Source organism: Lygodium microphyllum, chromosome 15 (assembly GCF_053477565.2).
Source record: "Lygodium microphyllum isolate KBCC chromosome 15, Lygodium_microphyllum_v1.1.10, whole genome shotgun sequence".
NCBI lineage: Eukaryota > Viridiplantae > Streptophyta > Polypodiopsida > Schizaeales > Lygodiaceae > Lygodium > Lygodium microphyllum.
In genome coordinates, this window is record NC_141149.1 from 137,325,138 (window position 1) to 137,331,137 (window position 6,000).

Below are 6,000 nucleotides of genomic sequence, written 5' to 3' on the forward strand. Positions count from 1 at the left end.
AACGTTGGAAATATAGAATTTTAGAGTTCAAAAAAGTGTTTAATGAAACAAGTACAGTAACAGAAGTGTTGATCCAACATGTTTATACGCACAAACAAATCTCTGTACACGACAAAAACTACATTGCAAATTATAAATAAAATAGTAAGTTTTTAAATTTTATCATAATTTATTCTTTTGCATCAAAGTTGTTTTTAAAAATCTTTGTAGTGTTCTAATTCAATGATCTTGTTTTACTGACATCTCTATATCCATCAACTTTGCATGAATGGCAGAATGTGGAATGTTTAAGCGGTAAGATACATGTTTGGCATGAAGACATAGGTTCTTTGATCTATGATAGTAACTTTGCAAGTCAACTTGACACTCAAAATATCTTTTGTTATAATTCATTATATGTAGTAGAAAGCTAGAGATTGCATCATGTCCCATTGCTGCCACTATCTAATAGTGAATGGTTGATTGGTAGATTAGAGTTGTCAGGAGCATGTAAGTCCAAGGTAAAATCTGACATCAATAGTGCTATGAAACCCACCACAAGCTTCAAAGATGTGCATCTTAGTTGGTTTATTCCATTCTCATCGTTTGCACATTTGTTTGGTTCATGTGATGTTCTGAAGAAAACAAAGATTACTTATCAATGTAAGTGTCCATCTGAGGAATGGATGACTCAGCTATTGAGTGAGTCTTGGCAAGTCAAAAGAACACATTTTGATGAGACGATTGAATGTAGGGTCAATCAATCTGATCTCACATTCAAGTAAATCTTTTTTACTACTTTGAATGCCTTGATTTAATTGGCATAGTCTTGCTTAGATGAATTGTTGTGTTAGATACATTTACTTACCATTATTTTTTATTTTACTATAGGTATTTCATCGCTAGAAGAACTCTATGCATTTTCTTTCGATATAGAAGATGGTGACTTTTGCGAGGAGAGTGGATCAGCTTGGATCAAGATACCCGAGATGAGGCACATATAGCTCTCATAGATGTGGTTATCTTATGGAATGGTCATACTTCTTTTGTGGTCAATGCAGAGAGCCATTGGCCATTTCTTTCTGAGACAAGAAATCCAATTAATGTCCAATGAGCCCTCTGCAACTTCTATTTCAAGTTAGATAATAGAAAAGTCAAGATTCGTAGTGAGCAATCGATGACATGTAAATAATGTGCTTCTCCACATATATTTGAGATAGTGAAATCCTTGTAATTTTTTAAAAAATAAAAAACGAATATAAACTTTTTTTAAACTTCTGAGTACTTTCAATTTAGATTACTATGATCCAAGCGTGTGATAATATATATTGTAATTAGTCAATCGTGCTGGTTAAAATCATAATTAAATTGCAAACTGGAGTTCTATAATCTATGCAATATTGTATTTACATAATGATATATTGTAGCTCATCTCTTCTACTCATTTCTTAAATTTAAATATTAAATTGGATCTAAGTGATTTTGAAGGTCTTTTAGATTTTTTTATTAAAAAATTTCTTATCTTTTCTCTAGTTGGACTTGAATATACTTGGCGATCCAAGTATATTCGAGGGTATAATAATGTAGAAGAGAATGAAGCATTTGTCTATATGAGTAATTTTAATAGTGACTCTAAAGTATTGAAATAAACAAAACTAAGGTAAGATTTTTAATTTGAAACTTTAGGGTTTAAAAAGAATCTTTTATTTAAAACCCTAGATACATAAAAGCTATAACTCCAAACTTATTTTCACTTTCATTCTCTACTTCCTTACACTTGTACTCTCCTTCCTTCTCTCTTTGTGTGCTATGGCTACCACTCTCGCCTTCGTTGCATGGATTAGCTCCACACGCTACACACACATAGGAGACTAGATATACCCTAGGTTTTGTGTGACCTTGAGTCTAGAGAGCTTGCTTTCCACCATAGATCTTAGCTCTAGTATAGTGGCATCATTTTGTGATGCCGACAAACCCTCTCACCTGCTCTATTCTGGACTCTGCTCTCAGATGGGTCCCCATAGATTTCTTATATAGTTTACATATTGGATCGAGCCATGCAAAGTTGAAAGGACAGTGACAAAGACATTAACACATCCTCTCGGCCACAACTAGAGTATTTTGAGCGGGAGCCTAAGGAGATCACACTCGATCTGAACGTAGAGGCAACACAAAGCTTAGCCATTGCATATCCACCTCCTTGCCTTGATGAGACGCCGACAAGCGATGAGCCACCCCTCGCTTCTCTCCATGCTATCATCATCAAGGGGGTGGAATATCTACTTATGCAGGATGTACTAGAAACTTTGGAGCTAAGAGAAAAAGAACTATATTGTATCATGGTGCATAATGCACCTAATGATTTTATAGATTTTGATATACAAAATGCCCAAGCACATGTTGATGAGGTGGCTCGATATGATGGCATAAGTGTCAATGACATCTCTGTCATTGTGAGTATCCAAGAGCAGATTGAGAATGCAGTGCTACAATATGAGATCTTAGATGAGGAGTTCGAGCAGTTGCAAGAAAGCATTTTTGGATCTCGAGCTGACTACATAGTTCCTTCCCTTAAGAGAGAGACGAGGGTGGCCCAGTTGTTGCAGGAGCAAACTTGGATGCTCTAATACAATAGCAGATAGATGATGCAGAGAAGGTAATGTTATTGGATTAATGCCATTGGATTCACGCGAAAACTTACCAGTAGTGCAGATTCAAGTTTCCCAGACACAAGCCTTCTGCCAGGGCTACTCTAGGGGCTCGATCCCAGCAAAATTTCATCTCCATGCTCTCGATGCCCTAGAGGCCCTACTGGTAAATTTTCGTGTGAATCTGATGTATATATCTTCAGCACACTTCATGCATAGTGAGTCTAACACAGTGAGTCTGGCACTGAACTCGTGTGATATAGGGCATTGTCTATATAAATGAATTTCCATCTAGACAAGATGGTCGATTTGGTAGCCAAGGAAGGGTGCAAGACTCAGTATTGAAGGAGTATATCGGCCAACTTGTGAGTGACGTTATTGTATTTCATAAGACATGCTCTCCAGCTTTTGCTGAGAACTTCTTGAAGTTGAGGGCATTAACGAAGGCTGGGCCCTTTAAGACCATCCCAACAAACTCTAGCTTGGAGAAAGTAGTATTGCTTTGACGTTCGAGGCTCCTCTACTTATTCTCTAGTACTAGGTCTAGGCCACTTTTTTCCATGGTGGCCCATGGCATGGTTGTTGGTGTTCAAGACCCTAATGTCATTAAGCAAGAACTACTAGAGCAAAATGTGTTGCTACCTATGATCAAGAATAGCTCTGACCATGGGGAGTGTAGCTCAAAGAAGCCTAGGAGAGAGTAGATGTACTTATTGCCAAATGATATCTCATCACCATTGTAATGCAATTTGTAATCTTCTCTTGAAGTAATGAAAACTGATATTTGTTAGATTTGCGTGCAATGTAGTTTGTCATACATGTTATTTATTATTATTTTTTACTTGAATATTATGTTTATTTATCGGATTTATATGCAACATGTATTCGTTCATAACGCATGTAATGATAACTCAAAGACATAAATAAAACAAATAACAAGCGAATAAACAAAAATAAGATGTGCCAAAAAATTTGTATTCATATTCATAACATTTTACATGGGATCCATTACAACCAAGGTTTTACAAAATCTCTTTGAAAGCTACATTCTGTATATGTTTTAGTAGTACACCCCTATCGTTGTTGATTTCCGCAAGGACTATCCTTCCATCATCGAAAGAACCTCACTATCCGCAAATCCCTATCGGTGACGATGACTCTCATTGCATGCAATGATGCATAGACCAAGTCTCCGAACAAGTCAATGAGGTAAGCTTTGGCAGCTTTCTATAGTGTAAGGAGGGCTTGGGCAGTCCAACGATCAGGTTGTTGCAAGCATGATCCATCTAGGAAGTGCCTTTTATTGTTCTTAATCAGTATGTCATCCATAATCTCCCACACTAGCTTCCGGAATGGAGCCATTGGTATCAAGAGAGATGCGTGGTCTTCTGGTAATGGCAGATCTCATGAAGAGCCAATGTGCCAGGTCTCCATCGACGCTTGCGATACTGGCGTAGTGGTGGTAATGATGGTGGTAGTGGAGTTGAGGGAGGTGGCATGTGCATGGGATTTCTGGGGGTGTCTCCGGGCCACTTGCCTAGTGCGTGCCATGTCTTCTAGGAGAGAAAAGTCTAAACTCAAAAGTGAAATGTGTAAAATAATGTGAAACTTTAAACTTATAGCAAAACTTTTAAAAAACCCTTAAACTTGAATTAATGTATCCAGGCTTTGAAAAAATATGATAAATGATCCGATTGATGTGAAATTTTACCTATGGACTCCTCTAAGATACATCAACTACCCAAAAAAAAATTGGCCTCATCAAAAGTCTCTAAGATACCTGTCTGGAGGCTCGCATATGGGGCCCTGGGGGACAAGTGTCCCAAAGGCTTTTGATGGGACCAATTTTTTAATATCCATGAGTTATTATGATGCTTAGCATGTGAGTGAAGTTTCACCAAATTTCGATTTATAAAATTGACAGTTCAATCATTTTTTGAAAATACATTAACTGGATTATACTTCATTGATAATAGAAAAACTCACCACCACACCGAGTGTGCGCAACTATATATTCAATGTGTTGTCAACCAAACTATGTGAAATATTGGAAACTTAAATTCACAAAAAATAAGTCATGGGTCAAATGAAATATCGCATATCGGATATAGTGTTGCCAAACCGCTAAATACAGTAAAGATATAGTGCATCGGCCCATGTACAATTGATCACTGATGTGTACGTGATTGCGCATTGAATTTATCCTCAACAAAACTACTTTCAAAATTAGAAACTTGAAAATACACACAATGCAAATCATGGTAAAATAGAATATCAAATATAAGATTTGGCATTACGAAACCATGAAATACACAGTAGATAGTGCATCGCACCAAGTACGACTAGAGCTAGGCAAAATTTAGCTTCACTTTGCAAGCCACTGCTATCAAATACTTGAAGGTCTAATAGAAATATAACCCAAAACTAAACTCCTTACAATCTACAACCAAACCAGAGCTAAAAACATAGATCCAATTACAAGGTAGCTTCTCAAAGCATATTGTTGACATTAAGATTAAATGCATCCTTGTTGTTGCGATCCTACGAACAAAACCATATCTATGGGCTTAATAGTGATACATCGGACATGAATGGCTAAAAGTTGACAATCACCTATTAGATCAATCAAGTAACTTTCAGCTACTTCTTAGAGAGTAGCAAGGCTTGGCTTGACCATCGCCCCACATTCCTTACCTGGTTTCTTGAAAAGAACTTGTGATGATGCCCTAACTGCAGATCTTATAGTATTTCTCACACTGACCTAGAGAATGGTGCCTTAGGAATAATCAAGTTGGCACTTCTGGAATTTCCTTATCTCACGTAGCGCAATTGTGTCTGATCTCCATCTTCACTTCTTATGTGTTGGAGGACGTATATTACCAGTTGGAGCAATAGTGGAGGTGGAGTAACTGGAGCATGTGGACCACCATTTCTGGACAATGGCAAACCATTATTATTGACCATACTAGCGCCACCATTGTTGGACACAATAGCACCACCATTATTAGTTGCAATAGGGCCACCATTTTCGGCCACCAAGGGACCTTTGTCACTCACAGTACGCTCACTAGATTCGGAAGAGTGTTGATCTTGCTATTGCAGGCGCCTTCTTGATAGGAAGCTTGGAACATTGTCATGAGATTTCGTGTACAGGATGCAAGTAAGTAGCACTTTTATTCATGCAATAGCAAAGGAAAATCAATATTTGTAGGCAAGAACTACGTATTTAAAGGGTAGCAGCCCATACAAACGAGAGTTCTATTATGAGTCTTGAGGAAGGACTAGGCCTGACCTGTGTGTTCCACTATATGTTGAGTTTGATCTCCCATGTCAAGAGAGACATTGAATTTACTCTCTTAAGTCCTCTAAGAGC